Consider the following 23,518-nt stretch of genomic DNA (forward strand, 5'->3'; position numbering starts at 1 on the left):
ATTTCTTCAATTTCTTTTTCTGAAATGGAGTTATTAAATAATTTATTTCCTCTTCTGTTAATCTGAGCAGTTTGAATTTTGTAAATATTCATCTACTTCATTCAAGTTATCCAATTTACTGGCATACAGTTCAGCAAAGTAGCTCTGAATTATCTCTTTCCTAATTTCCTTCTCATTGTGATTAGTTCATCCTTTTCTCTTTTGATACTGTAATTTGGTTATAGTTCTTTTTTTAATCAGATTAACTAAAAGTTTGTCTATTTTATTGGCTTTTTCATAAAATCAATTCAGTTTTATTTATGAGATCAATGGTTTTCTTGCTTTCAAATTTATTAATCTCCCCCTTGATTTTCAGAATTTCTAATTTGGTATTTAATTTGGGATCTTTAATTTATTCTTTTGCTAGCTTTTTTAGTTGCATACTCAATTCATTAATCTCCTCTTCCTCTATTTTATTCATATAAGTATTTAGAGATATAGAGTTCCCCTCAAAAATGCCTTGAATGCATCCCATATTTAGTGTGATGTCTCATTATCATTTTCTTGGATATAATCATTGATTATTTCTATTATTTGCTGTTTGATCCACCCATTATTTAAGATAAAGTTATTTGATTTCCAATTAGTTCTTGGTTTATTTTTCCATAACCCTTTATTACATGTAATTTTTATTACATCATGATCTAAGAAGTGTGTATTTATTTTTGCCTTTCTGCATTTGATTATAAGGTTTTTCTGCTTTAGTACATGGTCAGTTTTGGTGTAGGTGCCATGTACTGCTGAGGAAAAGGTATATTCTTTTCCATCCCCAGTAAGTTATCTCCAGAGATCTATCATATCTAAATTTTCTAAGATTTCATTCCCCTTCTTGACTTCCTTCTTGTTTATTTTGTGGTTAGATTTATCTAATTCTGAGAGAGGGAGATTGAGGTCTCCCATTATTAAAGTTTTACTGTCTATGTCTCCTTGTAATTCACTTGACTTTTCCTCTAGGAATTTTGATGCTATACCACTAGGTGCAAACATTTTTAGTAATGATATAGCTTCATTACTAATGGTGCCTTTTAATAAGATGTAGTTTCCTTCCTTATCCCTTTTAATGAGATTGATTTTTTGCTTTTACTTTATCTGAGACTAGGATCACTAGCCCAGATTTTTTTTTTACCTCAGTTGAGGCATAATGTATTTTGCTCCAACCTTTTACCTTTACCCTGTGTGTATTTCTCTGCTTTATGTTTCTTGCAAACAATATATTGTAGGATTCTGGTTTTTAATCCATTCTATCTGCTTCTATTTTATGGGACAATTCATCCCATTCACATTTACAGTTAAGATTAATTATTCTGTATTTCCTTCCTTGCTATCTTTCTCCATTTATATTTATCCCTTTCCTTTTCTCTTATTCTTCCTCCCCAAAATTTTCCTACCTTTCCTCTTTGACTTTTCTTTTAAAATTTTAATTTTCAGTTTATTTTCACTTATTTCCAGGTTCTGATTTAGCAGTTGTTTGTTCCCAACCCAGTCCAGTCTTTTACCCCAGAGTTCTCAAGGTTCAGACTTTGTTTGAGGTTGGGGTCCTCCCTGCTGGCTTACTATGTAGTTCCTGGGACCTCTGCTATTGTTCAGCTATTGGGACCTGGATTGCATTGTAGCTAAAAACCTCCCACTAGCTTTCTGCTCTCCCACCTCCTGGACTTTACTTCCTCTTTTCCCTCAAAGAAATAGACCTTCACTGAAGATCCTCCACAGTGTCTACTGTTGAAAACTTCTTTGAATATTCTCTTTTTCTTGGTGGAATCTGTAGTGTGAATGTCAGAGTAGAGGCTTCATTTATCTTTGGTAGGGAAATGCTCCAGGAGCATGTTAGCTTCACGCTGCCATCTTCACTCAGCCCTGGAAGTCTCATGAAACTGTTTTAGTTGCAATTTGTTTCATCAAAGACTTGCCTTCTTGAAGATTTTAAGTATATTTTGAACATAAAATGATGGTTTTTTAAGTGAGTTGTGCAGCTGTTTGGATGAAAAGATTCAGGAAAAACAGTTTTACTTTGAGGACTCCTTTAATTTGCAGGGAAATTCTCCAAAAATGAAAGGTTAGTTTGACAAAGATCAAGTAGAAATGACCCTCCTTCCATTTTCTTGGCTATTAGTCTTGAGTTTTAGAAAAGCCAGGTAAATCTGAAATGAACTTCTTTGACATGCTAAAAGAAACAGAAACATTATGCCTTAAATTTCAAAGGCTATCTCAGAAGATTTAAGAATTGCTACTACTTAGTCTACAGACATTTGTTAGCACTCAAACCTTATTGACAAGGGGTCAAAAGATATGACCTTTATTTGTAATAATAGATGGAGGATGTACTTCTTTTTCTTGTGTCCTATACTTGATACTTGAACTGCTCTCTATATCTATATATATATGCATATGCACATACATATCCTATTCCAAAATTAGGTTGTGTTTTCTATTGTATCTTGAACATATGTTGTAGGACCAAACCTTGATCAACTGATAAGTTTTGAAAAAGTTCCTCCATCACTTTCTCTGTTCTTTACTCCAAGTTTCATACACTTTATAATTTGCAAACAAGTAAGTCAGCATATAAACTAGCAATTCTCACAAATTACTCTAATTAATGTCACTTTAATATAGCCACTGAGAGGTATCTTAGTTTAGGGATGAGAGGATTCAATCCCCTCAGAATCAGCAAGTCCTGGGTTTTAGGCCTATCCCTAATATGTAAAGATTATATAATCTCAGTCAACTCATTTTACCATTTTATTGCCCTAGAGCAATTCTCTGGAAGCATAAATTGTAAAATAGTTGCTTATAACTTTTATAAGCTGAAAAATTATCTATTCTAAATCTAAAAGGGATACTCCTTGTATCCACTGGTGGCACAAGAGCTAAAGTGATGGAACTGAAGTCAAGAAGTTTCCATGGTTGTTCAGTCATTTCAGTCCTGTCTGACTTGTTGTGATCCCATTTGGGGCCTTCTTGTCAAAGATACAAGAGCAGTTTACCATTTCCTTCTTTATGCACTTTTTTTTAACAATGAGAAACAGAGGCTTACTAAGGATCATACAGGTAGTAAGCATCTGAAGCTGTATTTGAACTAATGAAGAAAATTCTTCTTGATTTCAAACCCAGCATTCTATCCACTGTTCCACCTAGTTGATCCATGTCAAGAAGACCTGAGTTCAGATTTGATCTCATACACTTCCTAGCTATGTGCCCTTGGGTAAATCATTTAATCTATGGCTGCCTCAGCTTCATCATCTCTAAATAATAATAGCACCTATCTCCCAGAGTTTTTATAAGGCTAAAATGAGATAATATTTATAAAGTTCTTTGCAAGTCTTAAATCATGTATAAATGCTAGCTATTATTAGTAGAAGAATATAATTAAGAGGTTCATTTAATGAGAGGTCCCCTGATCCAGCCTCTTAGTACACATAGTTCACTTCTATACTTCATTATGCCTCTATATATGCACATCCTACTTTTCTATTTATTTTGTTTAGTTTATTTCTTTTTTTACAGCCTAATGATCCAGTTTTAGAGAGAGGGTCTTAGCAAACCTAGATATCTCAGGATCAAATCTGCAAACCCATGGAAGTGGGGTGGGTAGAATATGAATGGTGGTAAAGAAAGAAGGCATGCTAAAAGGGTCTCCAAGGCTGGGGAGAAGGCAAAGGCCTCAAGGAATGATACTTGATAGGGGTCAATCATAGTGTGAAATACAGAAAGGATTCTACAAATGACTCCTTTGGTCTGTCAGTTCTATGTCAGTAGCCCAGCATCAGTAATGATCCAGGGTAGTTTAGTGGAAATAGCCTTAGACAACAGAATGAGACAAAAGGATTAGTTTATAGTTGAGGCTCTGATGAGTTTATCATATATTTACTCCTTTCTCTAGATGGAGTCTGTTCCATTAGAATATAAATTCTTTGAGGACAGAGGATTTTTTTTTCTTTTTCTTTGTATCCCCCCAAATTAGCATAGTACCAAGCACATACTAAATACTTCATAAATACTTGTTGACTGCTTGATTATCAGCTCTATGATCATAGTCAAATCATTTAACTTCTGATACTTCAGTTTCCTTATCTATAAAATGGACACATTATTCTTTATCCTGTTTACCTTAAAGGGCTCTGACAGGTATAAACAATAACAATTAAAAGACTACAATTCTATAGTACTTTGGGGTTTACAAAGTATTTTTGTCACAATAACTCTGTGAAGTAGGCAGTAAGACATAATAGAAATGTAAGGTATCATTATTATAATTACAAGGAAGCCAAAGCATATTGGAGTGACACCTGGTGGGTGTAAATAGACTACAGTGTGTAACCAATAATAAATGGTGCATAAGAAGTGTTGCAAGAGACATTATCAAGAATATATAAGACCCCCACAAAAGAGGTGGTCCAGGTTTACCTTGAGAGTGAGGAATAACAAACAAAAAATCAACTCAAATGTTCCATGGTACCCAGGAAATATTAGAACCTCTAAAGGCCTCCATTCCATTCTGTAGATCTTCTATGAGGGATTTCTAAGTGAACATAAGTAAGAATCACTCAGATTTGGAAGCTGCAGAATGATTGTGAGATCATGGATCTCATACATAAATTTAGAATTGGAAGGAACATTAGAGAACATCTAGATCCATCCCACTCATTTTACACATTTGGTAACTGAAACCCACAGACATTAAGAGATTTGACCAACAACAGGGAGATCCCTCCCCTCAGTATAAGAAAGGACATCTACCCTCCAAGGAAAGAAAGCAGCTAAACCCTGAAGCCCAGTGACATCCAGTAAGACCCAGTGTTTCAACTCCAAAAGCTTAGAACAGTGCAGGACTATAGCCCAGTTCTCACATAAAAACACCAAGTCATGAAAAAAAAGCAGAAAAAAATTGAGCAAAAAACAAAACAAAACAAAAAAGAGTTAGACAATAAAAAGTTACTAAGGTAATAGGGAGGATCAAGGCATAAACTTAGAAGATAGCAATAGTATCAAAATGGTTACATGTAAAGACTTAAAGAAAAATGTATTTTGGTCTCAGGCATAAAATATTCCTATAAGAGCTTAAAAATATTTTGAAAATCAAATTAGAGAAATAAAAGAACAGTTGAGAAAAGAAATGAAAATAATGCAAGAGAATCATGAAAAAAGAATTAAAGGCAAAGGAAAGGATATACAAAAATTTACCAAGGAAAATAATTCCCTAAAAAATAGAACTGATCAAATGAAAAAGGAAGTACAAAAGCTCATGGAAGAAAATAATTCCTTAAAAATTAGAATTAAAGAAGAGAAACTGATGATTCTATGAGACATCAATTTACAATAAAACAAAATCAAAAAAGTAAAAAAGAACATAGAAGAATATAGGAGATTTCTCATTGGAAAAACAACTGACTTAGAAAATAGATCCAAGAGAGATTAAGAATTATAGGAAAGTCATGATTCAAAGAAATAGCTGGGTCAACATCTTTCAAGAAATTATCAAAGAAAACTGCCCTGATACAGTAGAGTCAGAGAACAAAATAGAAATTGAAAGAATCCACCAATCATCACCTGAAAGAGATCCCAAAAATGAAACTCAGGAATATCATAGTCAAATTCCAGAGCTCACAGATCTGGGAGAAAGTATTGCAAACAACCAAAAAAAGAAATAATTCAAGTATTGTGGAGCAACAGCCAGGATTACACAGGATTTGGCAACTTTCACATTAAGGAAGCAGAAGGCAAAGGAGTTAGAATTGCAGACAAACATCACCCAACCAGTAATATAATCTTTGGGAGGGAAATGGACATTCAACAAAATAGAGGACTTTCAAGCACTTCTAATTAAAATACCAGAGTTGAATAAAAAATTTGAACTTCAAATGCAAGCTCAAGAGAAACATAAAAATGTAAAAATAAAAAAGAGAGAAAAATATAAGAAATTCAATAAGGTTAAATGGTTTATATTTCTATGTGGTGAGAAAATATTTGTAACTTAGCAATTTTATTTCTATTCGAGCAATTAGAAGGAGTATATGTAGATAGAAGGAGTAGATGTAAGGTGACTTTGATGGGATGATACCCAAAAAAAGAAAATAAAGGAGTGAGAAAAAAAATGTACTGAAAGAAGAAGGAGGGAGATTGAATTGGGTAAATTGTCCCACATAAAAGAGGTATAAAAAGTCTATTATTATGCAAGGGAAGATTGGAGGTGGAGTGTGACTGGCAAAGTTTAAATCTTACTTTCATCAAAATTGACTCAAAGAGGAAATAATATATACACTCAACTGGATATAGAAAACTCTATTACCCTATAAGGAAGTAAAAAAGGATGGGATAATAGAAGGGGGAGAGGGAACTGATAAAAAAGAGAGTATATTGGGGAAGGCAGTGATCCAAAGTAAAACACTTAAGAGAAGGGAAGGGGGGGGGGGATTTAAGAGAGAGAGAGGGAAGAATAAACAAGTAAAAAAATAGCTTGGAGAAAATACATAGTTATCATAACTATAAATGTGAATGGGATAAATACCCATAAAATGGAAACAAAAGTAGAATGGATTAAAAACCAAAATCCTACAATAAGTTGTTGATAAGAAGCACATTTGAAGCAGAGAGAGATATATATACAAGTTAAAGGTAAGGGACTGGAACAGAACCTATTATGCTTCAGCTGAAGCAAAGAAAGCAGGGGTGGCAATCATAATCTCACACAAAGTAAAAGCAAAAATAGATCTAATTAAAAGAGGTAAGAAAAGAAATCATATCTTGCTGAAAGGTAACATAGCTAATGAAGTCATATCAATATTAAATATTTACATTAAATGGTATAGCATCTAAATTTTTTAAGAAGATGATTGAGGGAAATAGATAATAAAACTATACTAATGGGAACCTCAGCTTTCCCCTTTCAGAACTAGACAAATCTAACCAAAAAAATACAGAAGTTAAGAAGATGAATAAAATTCTGGTAAAATTAGATATGATAGATCTCTAGAGAAAATTTAATGAGAATAGAAAGTAACAATCCTTTTTTCTCAGCAGTACACAAAATAAATCATGAATGAGGACATTAAAAAAAAACCCTCACATCCAAATGCAGAAGAGAGACTTGGCTAAAATCATCTAGATGGGGTAAAGCAGTCAGGAATCTCTCAAAACATTAAATATAATTGCTAATTATAATAGTACTCATGTCATTATAATATTAATCATTGTAATAATGTAGTTAATATTATTTGTATCTATGGCACACCACACACACACATACACACAGAGTTTTTTCCCAATCTCATTGATAGAGAAAATGGATAAAAGGGCTAGAAAGGTAGCAAAATATCAAATAACTAGTTTCATAATGAAGGACTTGTTAAGAATGCTCCAGAAAATATTGTTATAGAGAAATGATTCTTTTTTTAATATCACTTAAATGATGAGGTTAGATTAATTAACAAGGTCCTTTTCAGCTCCAAAATTCTATAAATGACTAAGTTTCTGCTTTTATATGTGAATCACTGTATTATTACAGTCTAATAATATAATGAAGACCTGCTATTGCCTCTAAATAAGCTTCTATTCTTTCTCACCAAAATTTTCATTAACAAATATACACATATTCTAGGGAGAAGGAAACCACCAATCAATGACGCTGACTATGTGGCTCCCATGTACTATAAGCTTCCCATGGGTGAGAAAATGAAGAGCAATTTACACCCATTACCTTTGAGTAAAAACACAACTGATAATTTCTTTCAAGATAGAGAATTCTAAATCAATGTGTAATCAAGAATAAGGATTTAAAATCCTATTTGGAATAATGGAAAATATTTTTGATTCCATGACATAATATCTGAAATAAAACAGATTATCAATTAAATTCATCATTTAAATCATGAATTAAAAATATTTATTGTCTAAGAAAAATATTTTTAAGGGAGAGAAGACACTATAAGGGAGCAGAGAAGGAGGTAGAGTTCTTCAGCTGATTAAAGAGAAATGGAAAAGGGGTGAGATAATGTAGTTTCTAGAGTTTTCTGAAAGGAATAGGGATTAAAGGAAAAGATATCTGTAGATACAGTAAGCCAGGCAGCAAGATATTTAGAAAGTGAGCAAGGTCTTGAGTCTGTAGCTCCTCCTCAAGGTTATCGTGCTGATTCTGTGGTTTCTGGCAGCTACAGACAGACATCTCCAAATTCAGCTTACATTCATTCATAAAGGATCACTGGTATGTCATGCAGCTTTGAACCTCAGAAACCTTGTAAGTGGCTGGTTTCTGTGTAACTCTATTGTCCTACTTCCCTATGAAGAAAGGAAATTTTAACAATGGTATAGTCAAATACAGAGCCCATATCCATACAGCCCATATCCTTTATGAATCCTTGTGCTAAATAAAATGTTACTTATGCTTTTTTAAATGACTGAACAATTAGAATACACAGATCTAAATCCAAGTTTAAGGAAAAGAACTAAATTTGAAATATATGCAAAATTACAAAATACCCGTTTTTATGATTTGAGGCATTACTGTAACAACCTCTTATCTCCAAATATCCCTCCCCAAAGCCTTCCAGGGTGCCTGAAACTATGCAAGAATAATTTCTATGTTTTTACATTAGATAAGACATTTTAACCCAAGAGTCATAGGATTAGAGATCTAAAATGAATGGGATCTCAAAAGTCCATGCATCCTGTCCATCTCACACCCTATACCAAGATAAGATCAAAATGGGTACAGGATTTAGACATAAAAGACAATATTATAAGCAAGATCAAGAAGATCAAGGAATAGTTTACCTGTCAGCTTTATGGAAATGGAAGCAGTTTATGACCAAGGAAGAGATGGAGAACATCATTAAAAACAAATTAGATAATTTTGATTACATTAAATTAAAAAGCTTTTACACAAATAAAACCACTGCAACCAAGATCAAAAGAAATATAGTAAATTGGGAAAAAATTGCAACTAGCATTTCTGACAAAGGGGTCATTTCTAAAATATACAGACTAATGAGTCAAATTTACAAAAAAAAAAGCCATTCCCCAATTGACAAATGGTCAAAAGATATTCAGAAGCAATTTACAGGTGAGGAAATCAAAGTGATCCATAGTCATATGAAAAATTACTCTAAATCTTTACTGATTAGAGAAATGCAAATTAAAGCATCTCTGAGGTACTGCCTCACACTTCTCAGACTAGCCAATAGGACCAGAAAAGAGAATGATCAATGCTGGAAGGGATGTGGGAAATCTGGGACACTAATGCATTGTTGGTGGAGCTGTGAACTCATCCAGCCTTTCTGGAGAGCAATCTGGAATTATGCCCAAAGGGCAATAAAATGTGCATATCCTTTGATCCAACAACACCACTACTGGGTCCATACCCTGAAGAGATCATGAAAAAGGGTAAAAATGTCACTTGAACAAAAATATTCATAGCAGCCCTATTTGTGGGGCAAAGAATTAGAAATTGAATGAATGTCCATCAATTGGGGAATGGCTGAAAAACTGTGGTTTATGTATGTTATGGAGCACTATTGTTCTATTAGAAACCAGGAGGGATGGAAATTCAGAGAAGCCTGGAAGGATTTGCATGAACAGATGCTGAACGGGATGAGCAGAATCAGAAGAACGTTGTATGCCATAATAGCAACAGGGGGTGATGATCAACCTGGATGGACTTGCTCATTCCATTAGTGCAACAATCAGGACAATTTTAGGGATCTGTGATGGAGAATGCCATCTGCAACCAAAGAAAGAATTAAAGAATTAAATAATTAAACAAAGATCAATGACTATTACCTTTAATTTTAAAAAAAGTTATCTTATTATATAATTTTGCTATCTCTTATAATTTTTTCCTTAATAATACGATTTCTCTCTCAACATATTCAATCTTGATCAATGTATAACATGGAACAATTTAAAGACAATGTCAGACTGGGACTTCTGGCCAAGATGGTGGAGAGAAGCCAGGCACTATGAGATGAGAACCACCTGAATCTTACTCTTGTCAGATTAGACCTAAAGTTAGCATACACACACTCAGTCAAGTTGAGAAACTTATCTTACCTTTCAATTATTAAAAGGGGAAAGGGAGAGGGAGAGGAAAAGAAGAATGAAAAGAAGGAAGGAGGGGCAAAGGGAAAGGGATAAGAAAGGGTAGGCAGGGTTGGACACAAGGGGCAAACACACTGAAGGTGGTGATATTCAGAAACAAAATTCTGGGGAATATGGATAAAGTAAAACAAGGGTAAAAAATACACAGAGGGAAGATAGCATGGAGGGCAATAAAGAGTTAGTAATTATAGCTTTGAATATGAATGGGATGAACTCTCCCAAACAAGGCAAACAAATAGCAGACTGGATTAAAAACCAGAATCCTACAATATGCTGCTTATAAGAAACTCATTTGTAGCAGCGATACATACAGAGTAAAGGTAAAAGATTGGAGCAAAATATATTTAGTTTTAGCTGAAGTGAAAAAAGCAGGGGCTGCAATCATTATCTCAGACAAAGCAACTGAAAAAAATAGATCTCATTAAAAGAGATAAGGAAGGAAACTATATATGAAGAAATTTCAATGCTAAATATGAATGCACCAAGTGGCATAGCATCCAAATTCTTAGAGGAGAAGTTGAATGAGTTACTGGAAGCCATAGATAGCAAAACTACTGTTGGGAGACCTCAACTTCCCACTTTCAGATTTAGATAAATCTAACTATAAAATAAACAAGAAGGAAGTTAAGGAGGTAAATAGAATGTTTCTAACACACCTCTCAGATTGGCCAGTATGACCAGGAAGGATAATGATCATTGTTGGAAGGGATGTGGGAAATCTGGGACACTATTACACTGTTGGTGGAGCTGTGAACTCATCCAACCCTTCTGGGGAACTATTTGGAACTATGCCCAAAGGGCAACAAAGATGTGCATACCCTTTGATCCAGCAATACCACTACTGGGTCTATACCCTGAAGAGATGAGGAAAAAGGGTAAAAACATTACTTGTACAAAAATATTTATAGCAGCCCTGTTTGTGGTGGCAAAGAATTGGAAATCCAGTAAATGTCCTTCAATTGGGGAATGGCTTAGCAAACTGTGGTATATGTATGTCATAGAACACTATTGTTCTATTAGAAACCAGGAGGGATGGGATTTCAGGGAAACCTGGAGGGATTTGCAAGAACTGATGCTGAGTGATATGAGCAGAACCAGAAAAACACTGTACACCCTAACAGCAACATGGAAGTGATGTTCAACCTTGAAGGACTTGCTCATTCCATCAGTGCAACATTTGGGAACAATTTTGGGCTGTCTGCAAAGAAGAGTACCATCTGTATCCAGATAAGGAGCTGTGAAATTTGAACAAAGTACAAGGACTATTCCCTTTAATTTGGGGGAAAAAAACATATCTTATTGTCTGATCTTGTTACCTCTGAGAATTCTGTTCTCTTTAAGGATATGATTTCTCTCTCATCACACCCAATTTGGATCAAGGTACAACATGGAAACAAAGTAAAGACTGATGGAGTGCTATCTGGGGGGGGGGGGGATGGAAGCAAGATTGGGGGAAAATTGTAAAACTCAAATAATACCTTTAATAAAAATAAAAAAATTTAAAAAAATGCTTACATGAAGGAGAAGGAGGAATTCAATGAATTAAACATGCAACTAAAAAAATTAGAGAAAGAACAAATTTAAAAACCCCAATTAAATAATAAATTGGGAATTCTAACAATTGAAGGAGAAATTAATAAATCAGAAGCAAGAAAACTATTGAACTAATAAATAAAACCAAGAGTTGGTTTTATGAAAAAAACAATAAATTTGATAAACCTCTGGTTAATTTGATTTAAGAAAAAGGAAGTAGAAAACCAAATTATCAGTATCATAAATGAAAAAAGGTGAACTCACCACCAATGAGAGGGAAATTTAAGTAACAATGCAACTATTTTGCCCAGTTGTATGCTAATAAATATGATAATATAAGTGAAATGGATGATACATCCTCAAAGACCTTCTATGGATAATGCCATCCACATCCAGAGTTAAAAACTATGGAGTCCAATACAGAGCAAAGCAACCTATGTTCACTATGTTTTGTCTTTCTTTCTCATGTCTTTTTCTTTCCCCTTAGTTCTAATTTCTCTTTTGCCAAAAGACTAAGTAAATATGTTAAACATCTATTTGTACTACTTTTACCAGACTATTTGCCTGTCATGAGCAGGACAGGAGGAAACCAGGGTGTTAGAAAAATGTGGAACTCATAAATTTGCAAATGGATATATGTTGAAAAACTACCATTGCATGTAATTGAAAAAATAAAACAAAATTTCAATTAAAAGAATACACATTCTTTAAAACATACTTTAAATCAGAGAAGACAGAGGAAGCATTGGGTCAGGTATCAGGGGATAACAAAATGCCCCATTCATACACATGAAACAATGGATGAGCCAAAAGACAACTTCCAACTCATCCATTAGGTCCGTTCTGGAGGAATTATGGAAGGACATAGACAAAAATCAGAGGATTAGAAGCTATGGAAAGGTGGCAATCTATATTATTAGAGGAAATATTCATATTGATGAGATCAAAGGGGATAAGGGAAATAATATAGAGATGAATATCTTCAGATGTGCATGGTAATGGAGAGCTTGGATTACAATACACTTCAGAGTCCTGCCTTAGGGTAGGGGAGAGGGCCAAGGGACACATAAAAAGGGGAATGAAATAGCACTAGGAACAAATTTAACTGGCTTCACAATTTGAATAATAGCTGCCTAGGAGCTCCCCCCCAAAAGACCATAAATTCACATTGTAAGCTTAACCCCAAAGTTCTCTTTGACTTATTAATGACCCCACTTTCTAGGATTCCTCTAAGAAACTCTCAAACAAAACCTAATTATGACTCAGGTGCACAATTTCCCCAAATATAGGTAACAGGTTCCTCCCTAAAAAGTACTCATTATAAAATATAGGTTTTGGATGCAAGATAAATTAAAATTTTGTTTATCTTCTACCAAAGAAATTTTATAAGATACAAGAGGGCACAGGAATGCATGAACATTTCATACAGAAAATAAAATCTTGAAATAGGCCATTTATACTACAATTGGCTCATTGTACTTACCTCAAAGTTAAAGGGTCTACCAAAGACATATTTTACATTTATCCTAATCTATACTGTATAAGCAGCTCACAGCTTATCATAGAAGCTGGCGAGGTTCACTTCTCCTGGCTTCTCATTATATAGCTGGGTAATTTTAGCTGTCATCCTGTGCTCTGAAAAGGAAACAGTTAAGACAGCCAATATGGAACTTGATAGCCAAGAACCTTCAGACTTTGCTGGGTAAATTTATGTCTTTCCCTGCCATGTGTTTCTGTCAGTCAGATAGTTTTTAAACACTAAGCATCTATCATGTGCCAGCCACTCTAATAAGGACTGGAAATACTAAGAAAGACAAAAGACAGTACCTGCCTTCAAGAAACTCATAATCTAATAAAAGGGAAAACAGTACATGAAAGGAACTAAAGAGGGGAGAGGGTGTTGGGAAGGAAGGTATAAGTAAAGGACAGGACATCCAGAAGAATGAATCTGAGTGGGAAATGAAGAAATGGGTGACTTGGACACTCCCCTTAAAAGGAGAACCTGGGAGAAACTTTCTACTCTACCTTCTACCCTCTCCAAACAGAGGGAAACAAAGTCCTCATGTCAGGGGATACAGGCAAATTGTGAATTTTAGGATTGATGTGGTTTATGGAGGTTCAAATGGAGCTAAGACAACATTCATTGTATTCGGGTGATAGCCTTTCCTTCCCAAAGTGTGTGACCTTCAAGTCCAAGAGAATACTTCCTTTGGTACAAGATGACTGTCACACCTGCTTAAGCTTGACCAAAGTCAGAGTGAAAGTCAAGGGGAATTCCCTGGATCAATACTTCACAGAAAGTGAAGGTTCTTCTGACAAAAATTCATTCCCAATTCTGAATTGCCACTTATCTTCAAGACAGACCAATCAGACCAAGGGAGACCAATCAGAAGAATTACCTGAGTTCTTTCAGCAGAGTTAGGGTTTAGGGGATTTGTGCATGCAAACTTGGCTAGTTTTTCCTTTAAAAATATTGATACATTCCTGGAGACTTGATTATATGGGAAGACTAAATACATTCTAAATACAAAAGCAGCCATGAGGACATAGGGAGAAAGGAGGCTCTCAAAAGATTTGTCTGATGGATAACAATGGGTAAAACAGGCAAGAGAGCTTTACTCATTTGAATCAACTAAAAGTATTCTCAATTCCTTTCCTTGTTGAATATCCTGCTGTGGCTAACTAAATCTCCTTTTATTAACTGTTGAATGACTTACAAGTATCTCATTTTGTTCCAATTTTTTTTAATGTTTTGTTCCAATATGGAAACTAAACTACTTAGGAGTTGGTCTAAGTTATGCCTTCTTAACAAGGCTGGAGTCCCTTTCTAAAAGTTGATGATGTTGAAGTCTTTAAAAGGAAAATTCTTAATAAATCCTAAAGCTTGATATAAATGTTAAAATAATTGTTTTTGCAATTATTATAAATGCACAATAATTTTATTTAAAGTTAAAAATATTGAACAGCAATGGAATAAGTGTTAGAGTAATTATTATGGGATGCGAACTAGACCTATGATTTATCTCCTTTATGTAGGGAACTTCCAAGTGAGCAAACTCTCTGTACCAATGTGGATTAGTACAATCTCTAGAGAGCTGATTAGGTCACTGATTGCTCAGGGTTTGTTTCTAAGGGAGGACTCACATCAAGGTCTTTCTGGATTCTTGGACTCAAGAAACCAACTTAGGCTCTTCTTATTTACATAATCTTTTTAAACATGAGGTTCAAAATCATAGAACTATAGACTTCAGAATCTAGAATCAGAACTGGGAGGAACCTCATAGCCCATCTATTCCAACCCCATCACTTTATTCATCAGGAAACAGAGGCCCATAAAGGTGAACTGACTTGCCCAGGAGGAAGCATGCTAAACAAACAAGACATTTTGCTGCTCACAAGAACTTATTTCTTTAATCCTTTGGAAAGTGGATGTTTAGGGACAATTAGTTTTATGTAAGATAATTATCTCTCCAAATTTAGAGCCCAGGGGCCTATATAGACCACAGATACAATTTGTAAACAAGTAGGAATGTAGGTGGGTTATCAGTAGAGTGGGAATGAAAAGAATGTAGCTTTGAGAACAAATATTAAAGTACAGTCCCAAATTATTCTGAGGGTGATAACATTTTTATCATGCTTTAAGACTGACAAGAACTTTTCTTAAAACAAGCAGGAAGTAATAGCAATAGTAAACATACATGTACTAAATAATATGGCATCTAAAATTTAGAAGAATTTTTTTTTCGGTTTTGTTTTTTTTTTTTTTTAGGCTTTTTTTTGCAAGACAATTGGGGTTAAGTGGCTTGCCCAAGGCCACACAGCTAGATAATTATTAAGTGTCTGAAGTCAGGTTTGAACTCAAGTCATTCTGACTCCAGGACTAGCGCTCTATCCACTGCTCCCTTCTAGCCACCACTTAGAAGGAGAATTTGAATGAGTTACAAGAGGAAATCAAAACAAAACTATCCTAGTGGGGAACTTCACCATTCTCCTCTTAGAACTAGATAAATTTAATCAAAACATAAAAAAGAAGTTAAGTAGGTGAATAAAACTGGAAAAGTAAGATATGATAGATCTTTGGAAAAAATTGAATGGTAATAGAAAGGAATATACCCCTTACATCACATCTATACAAAAACTGACCATGAATTGGAACATAAAACTTGACAATCAAATGCAGAAAAGCAAAAATTATAAATGCATTCTTTTCAACTATTAAGGTAATGCAATAAAAATTATATTCAATAATGGATAACAGAAAGAAAGATTAAAATTTAATTGGAAATTAAATCAGTGGATCAAAGAAAAATTCATCGAAACAATTGATAATTTCATTAAAGAAAATGACAAGAAAATATGCCAAAATTTATGGGATGCAATCAAAGTGATACTTAAAGGAAAATTTATATCTCTAATTTCTAATATCAATAAAACAGGAGAAAACAGAAAAATGAAATGGGCATACAATGAAAAAACTAGAAAAAGGACATATTAAAAAGCTCCAATGGGGGCGGCTAGGTGGCGTAGTGGATAAAGCACTGGCCTTGGAGTCAGGAGTACCTGGGTTCAAATCTGGTCTCAGACATTTAATAATCACCTAGCTGTGTGGCCTTGGGCAAGTCACTTAACCCCATTTGCCTTGAAAAAAAACTAAAAAAAAAGCTCCAATTGCAAATTCTGAAATCAAAAGAAAAGATTAATAAAATTGAAAGTAAGAAAACCTTCAAGCTAATAACTAGAAACTGTCATAAAAAATAAAATAGACAAATTATTGGTTAATTTAATTTAAAAAAAGGAAGAAAGAAAATCAAATTACTAGTATCAAAAATAAAAGGAGTGAATTCACCATCAATGAAGAGGAAATTAAGACAATTGTTAAAAGCAATTTTGCTCAATTATATACCAATAAATTTGACAATCTAAATGAATAAATATCTACAAAAATATAAAGCACCCAGATTAACAGGAAAAGAAATAAAATACTTAAATAACTCAATCTTAGAAAAAAAGAAATTGAACAAATCATCAAAGAACATTCTAAGAAAAAATCCACGGGACTAGATGGATTCACAAGCAAATCCTACCAAATAATTAAAGAATAATTAATCCCAGTACTATACAATCTATTTGGGAAAATAGGGAAAAAAGCAAGCCTACCAAATTTTTTTACAACATAAATATGATGCTGTTACACAAATTTGGAAGACCCAAAACAGAGGAAAGAAAACTAAAAACAATTTCCCAAATGAATATTTAATGCAAAATTTTAAATAAATACTATCAAAGAGATTATAGTAATACATCAAAAGGATCATATGCCAGATGGGATTTATACCAGCAATATAGGGCTGATTCAATATTACAAAAACTATCAACATAATTGACCATGTCAATAACAAAACCAATAGAAAAAATATAATTGTCTAATAAGATGCCGAAAAAGCCTTTGACAAAATGTAGCACCCATTCCTATTAAAAACACTAGAGCACATAGATTTATTTTTTATTTTTAGTTTTTGCAAGGCAATGGGGTTAAGTGATTTGCCCAAGGCCACATAGCTAGGTGATTATTAAATGTCTGAGGCCGGATTTGAACTCAGCTACTCCTGACTCCAGGGCCGGTGCTCTATCCACTGTGCCACCTATCTGCCCCTAGAGCACATAGATTTAAATGGACCTTACCTTAAAATAATAAATAATACTTAAAACCATCAGCAAGTATTATGTATAGTGGGAATAGGCTAATAATCTTTCCAATCAGGATTGAAGCAAGGATACCCACCAATACGTCTCTTATTTAATATTGTTATAGAAATGTTAATTATCACAATAAGAGAAGAAAAAAGAAATGGAAAGAATGAGAATAGGCAATGAAGAAATACTATCAGTCTTTGCAGATTATGTGATATAATTTTCTATACTTAGAAAATCCTAGAAAATAAACTAAAAACTCTTCAAAATTATTAATCGCTTTAGCAAAGTTGTAGATACAAAGTCAATCTACATAAATTATCAACATTTCTACATATTACCAACAAAGTCCAGCAGCAAGTGATAGAAAGAGAATATTCATTTATAATAACGCTAGACAATATCAAATATTTAGGGGTCTACCTGCCAAAACAAATCCAGTAACTAAAAGAATACAACTACAAAAACACTTTTCTCCTCTACCTGATCTAAAACTATACTGTAGGGGCAGCTAGGTGGCACAGTGGATAGAGCACCGGCCCTGGAGTCAGGAGAACCTGAGTTCAAATTCGACCTCAGACACTTAATAATCACCTAGCTGTTTGGCCTTGGGCAAGTCATTTAATCCCATTGCCTTGCAAAAATCTAAAAAAAAAACAAACCATACTATAAAGCAGCAGTCATCAAAACTGCCTGATACTGGTTAAGAAATAGAATAATAGATCAGTAGATTAGGATAGATTCAAGAGGGAAAAAACCAACTTCCAGCCAAAATAGCGGGGAGAAAACAGGCACAGTTCTAAAGTCTCCTGACCTTTCCCCATCTATCAAATGAAATAAGCCTCTTAACAGAAAGCTGACCCACAAAACCCAGAAAGAAAAGCCAGGAGAAAGAACATCTACCTCAGGATTTGTCTCCCCCAGCAGCACTGGACAAATTCGGGCAGGTGAGTCTGGGCTCAAAGGGAGGATCAGCCCCGGATCAGCCAGATTAGCAGCTGAATTGGAGCAGGGAGTCTGAGGGCCCGAGAGCTGGACCTGCTGGATCAGCGGTGGGGCTAAATGGCAGGGGCTTGAGTCAACTAGGGAGCAGAGGCACTGGTGTTGGTGCTGTCCCCTGGGAGCTTGTGGACAGGGCTGGGGGGAGAGTTCCAGAGCAGGATTGCTGGGGACACCATCCCGGGGCTCCCCTAGTCTGAGGAACTTAGAATCCACACCTCCATTACAGCTCAGACCTCTTCCCAGAACAAACAACTGCAGACTACTTCTGCCTGAGGCCCAGGTGTGTGAGCAGAAGAACCAGCCCAGCTGACGAATGACCTCAGGCCAGGGTGAAGCCCACCACTGATTGAAGACAAAAGAATTCATTAGCTCCAACTCCTACCTTCAAGCAAAGGGAGAAGGCCTCAATCAAGGTCACAGACACTCCAGAGAAAGCAACCAACACCTCCTACTGGCCAGCCAGAGAAATTGTACTCAGTGAGTAAAACCTTTAGTGATCCCAAGCTCCTGTGAACCAGCCCCTCCCCAACTCAAGGTCTTAGTAAAATGAAGAAGGGTCAGCAGAAAAATTCTTGGAAGGGAAAGACCCTAACTCAGAAAGACCTAGAACCTCTGAGGAGAATAAGATCTGGTCTTCAGCACAGAAAGACTTCCTTGAAGAAATAAGGAAGGAGCTTAAAAATCAACTGGAAAATTTGGGAGAGACAATACCTTACAACAAGAAAACAAATGCTTAGAAAGTACAATTGGACAAATACAAAAGGAGAATAAATCTCTCAGATCCTCAATTGGACAAATATAAAATGAGAATAAATCTCTCACATCATCAACTAGACAAATACAAAATGAGAATAAATCTCTCACATCATCAATTGGACAAATACAAAATGAGAATAATTCTCTCAGATCCTTAATTGGGCAAATGCAAAAAGAAAATAATTCTCTCAAAACCTCAATTGGTCAAATGGAAAGCTATTTCAAAAGTAGAATTGACCAAATGGAAAAGGAGTTACAAAAGGTTAATGAAGAAAACTCTTCCCTGCAAAAAAAGAATGGAGTCTGCAGAAACTAATGACTCCATGAGACAGCAAGAGTCAGTTAAACAACATCAAAAAATAGAAGAAATAGAAGAAAATAAAAATACCTCATCAACAAAACCACTGACCTTGAGAATAGATCGAGGAGGGGCAACCTGAGAATTATAGGACTTCCTGAAAACACTGAAGAGAAAAAAAGCCTGGACTTAATATTACAGGATCTAGTGATGGAAAACTGCCCTGAAATCATGGAATCAGAGGGCAAAATAGTTATTGAAAGAATATATAGATCCCCTCCAGAAAAAGATCCTAAAATGAAAACACCAAGGAATGTTGTGGCCAAATTCCAGAACTATCAGATAAAAGAGAAAATCCTGCAAGCAGCCAGAAAGATACAATTTAAATATCAAGGAGCCAAAGTAAGGATCACACAGGACCTGGCTGCATAAACATTAAGGGATGAAGGGCCTGAAACATGATATTTTGAAGAGCAAGGGAGCTTGGAATGCAGCCAAGAATCTACTATCCCTGGGCAGCTAGGTGGCACAGTGGATAAAGCACCAGCCCTGGAGTCAGGAGGACCTGGGTTCAAATTCGGTCTCAGACACTTAATAATTACCTAGCTATGTGGCCTTGGGCAAGCCACTTAACCCCATTTGCCTTGCAAAAAAACCCTAAAAAAACAAATCTACTATCCTGCAAAGCTGAGCCTTCTCTTCCAGGGAAAAAGATGGACATTTAACAAAATGGAAGAATTCCAAAAATTCCTGATGAAAAGACCAGAGCTAAATAGAAAATTTGGACATCAAACAGGAAGTTCAAGAGACACATGAAAAAAAAAAGGAGGGGGGCTGTAAAAGGAAAAAAAAACTGCTATCCGGTAAGTTGAAACTGGCTATATCCCAGCATGGGGAAAAAGATTCTCATAAATCTTGAGAATTGTAACTCTAACAGAGAGAATATACCTACCCAGAAATGATGGACATTCATGATCTATCCATGAGACTGCTATCTAAAGGGATGTAATTGGCTTTAACCCCACTTGGGAGAAAGACTAATAACTCTCAAGAATTGTAACTCTTTTAGTAGAATATACTGAACTAGAAGTGACAGACACTCAGAATTTTCTATGACTCAGATAGAATGATCTAAAAAACACTACCTCCTTAAAAAAGGGGGACAGGAAAGAGATGGGAGGAGAAAGGGTATTGAATGGGGCAAATCTCATTACACTAAGAAGTACAAAAAAATCTATGGTAATAGAGGGGAAGAAGGGAGCAGATGAGAATCTTCTTCTCATCAGACTTGGCTTAAAGTCAGTCTACACATACTCAGTTAACTTATAAAACATCTAACCTTTCAAGTATTAAAAGAGAAAAAGGGGAGGGGGGTTGGAGAAAGGGAAGGGGAGTGGGGGGAAAAGGGGGAAATAACAAAAGGAAGGGAAGGGAAAAGGGCAAAAGGAATAGGGGAAGGAAAGGGGAGGGGGTGATATAGGAGGGCAAACACAATGAAGGGGGTGGTATTCAGAAACAAAATACTAGGGAATATAGATAAAGTGGGGTAAGGGGGAAAAATACAAACAGAGGGAAGATAGCACGGAGGGCAATAAAGAATTAGTAATCATAACTTTGAATGTGAATGGGATGAACTCTCCCTTTAAACATAAGCAATAAGCAAATAGCAGAGTGGATTAAAAACCAGAATCCTACAATATGCTGCTTACAAGAAACTCATTTGAAGCAGAGAGAGATAAATATAGAGTAAAGGTAAAAGGCTGGAGCAAAATATATTTTGCTTCAGCTGAAGAGAAAAAAACCAACCCTTCAGAATCTGATGAATACTTTAAAAAATTATCTCTTATGTATCTCTTTCCCTTAATCCTAATTCTTCATAATCCTAATTCCTCATACTGAAAATAACTAATCTGTTAACATATTTATCAAAATATATATGTATAATGCTAACCTGACTATTTGCTGCTGAAGGGAGGAGGGGGGGGAAGGGAGGGTGAAAGAGAATTTTGTAACTTAAAATATATATTTGTGCACATGGATGAAAATAAATATAAAAATCATTGCACAAATAAAATCAGAGTAAAAACAATCAGAAAAATATTAATTGCTCATGGGTAGGCTGAGTATAATATCAATCAAACTATCAAAAATATTGAATAGAACTTGGAAAAAATTCATCTGGAATAGCAAAAGCTCAAGGATTTCAAGAGAATCAATGAATAAACATGGGAAGGAAAGTGATCTAGCTGTACCAGATCTCAAAATGTATTATAAAGTGATAATTATCAAAAGAATCTGGTAGTGACTAAGAAATAGAGTGATAGATCAGTGGAATACAGTAGGTACAAATTATATTATAGGAAATGGCCTAAATAATCTAGTAGATGATAAACCCAAAGATCCAAGCTTTTGGAATGAAAACTCAATTGTTTGACAAAAACTGCTGGGGAAAACTGGAAAGGTATGACAGAAATTAAGGTATAGTTCAACATTTCATACCAATATACTAAAATAAGGTCAAAATGGCTACATTATTTACACTAACAGGTAAAACCATAAGCAAGTTAAGAGAGCATTATAGTTTATCTGTCAGATTTATGGATAAGGAAAGAATTTAAGATCAAAGAAAATATGGAGAACATTATAAATATAAAACAGATAATTTTGATTATATAAAATTAAAAAGTTTTTGCACAAGCAAAACCAATGCAATCAAAATTATAAGGAAAGCAGAAAACTGGGTAAAAATATTACAAGTATCTGTGATAATGACTTCATTTCTCAGATATATAGAGAACCAAGTCAAATTTATAAAAAATACAAGTCATACCCATAAAAGGGTATGAACAGGCCGTTTTTAGACAAAGAAATCAAAGCTATCTATAGTCATATAAAAATACTTTAAATCACTATTGATCAGAGAAATGCAAATTAAAACAATTCTGAGATAACATCTTACACTTGCTAATTTGACAGAAAGGAAAATGTAGGATGTTGGAAGGGATACAGAAAAACTGGGATGGGAATACACTATTGGTGGAGTTATGAACTGATCCAACCATTATGGAGAACAATTTGGAGTTAGGCCCATAGGACTATAAAACTATGTATAGCTTTTCAATCAGCAATACCACTGCTAAGTCTGTAGCCCAAAGACATAAAATAAAGGGGAGGGGGTGTGTGGCTAGGTGGCACAGTGGAAAGAGCACCAGCCCTGGAGTCAGGAGTACCTGAGTTCAAATCTGGTCTCAGACACTTAATAATTACCTAGCTGTGTGGCCTTGGGCAAACCACTTAACCCCATTGCCTTGCAAAAATCTAAAAAAAAAGGGGGGGAGACCTATTTGTACAAAAATATTTATAATATTTTTTATTATTAAATATTTATAATATTAAGAATTGGAACTTACAGATCACTGGTCTGGTCTCAGACACTTAATAATTGGCTAGCTATGTGACCTTGGGCAAGTTAACCCCATTGCCTTAAATAAATAAAAACTAAATAAAAAAGAATTGGAACTCAAAGGAATACCCATCAATTGAAGAATAGCTAAACAAACTGTGGTATATAATTGTAAGGAAATATAATTGTGCTATAAAAATTGACAAGTAGGATGATTTTTGGAAAAAATCTGGAAAGACTTAAATGAACTGATGCATTGAGAAGTGAAAAAAAACAGAATATTGTACAAAGTAACAGCAATATTGTTCAGTGAAGAACTGTGAATAACTTAGCTATTCTCAGCAATATAATGATCCGAGACAATCACAATGATGAAGTATAATATATACTTCCAGAGAAAGTGCTGATATTGATTGAGTACAGACTGAAGCATACTATTTTTTACTTCCTTTCATTTTTTCTTTTATTCAAGTTTTATTGTACAAAATGATTAACATGGAAATGTTTTACATAAATACATGCATATATATATATATATATATATATATATATATATATATATATATATATAGTAACTTATATCTGATTGCTTACCATTTCAGAGAGATAAGAGGGAGGATTTGAGGCCTGGAGAGAGATAGAATTTGTAGCACAAAACATTTAAATAAAAATGTTTTAAAATATTTTTAAAAAAACAAGTACATAGG

At 34.6% G+C, this 23,518-nt stretch overlaps 1 long non-coding RNA gene across 1 annotated transcript in view; it reads right to left on the reverse strand.

Moving 5' to 3' along the window:
• Positions 1 to 8,938: 8,938 nt before the first annotated feature.
• Positions 8,939 to 23,518, reverse strand: part of LOC141504504 (uncharacterized) — a 142,740-nt gene continuing 128,160 nt past the window's right edge. The window contains exon 4 of the long non-coding RNA XR_012473390.1: positions 8,939 to 9,751. This is a non-coding gene — a long non-coding RNA (uncharacterized LOC141504504). The remainder of the gene's footprint in view (positions 9,752 to 23,518) is intronic.

Source organism: Macrotis lagotis, chromosome 1, assembly GCF_037893015.1.
Source record: "Macrotis lagotis isolate mMagLag1 chromosome 1, bilby.v1.9.chrom.fasta, whole genome shotgun sequence".
Lineage (NCBI taxonomy): Eukaryota > Metazoa > Chordata > Mammalia > Peramelemorphia > Peramelidae > Macrotis > Macrotis lagotis.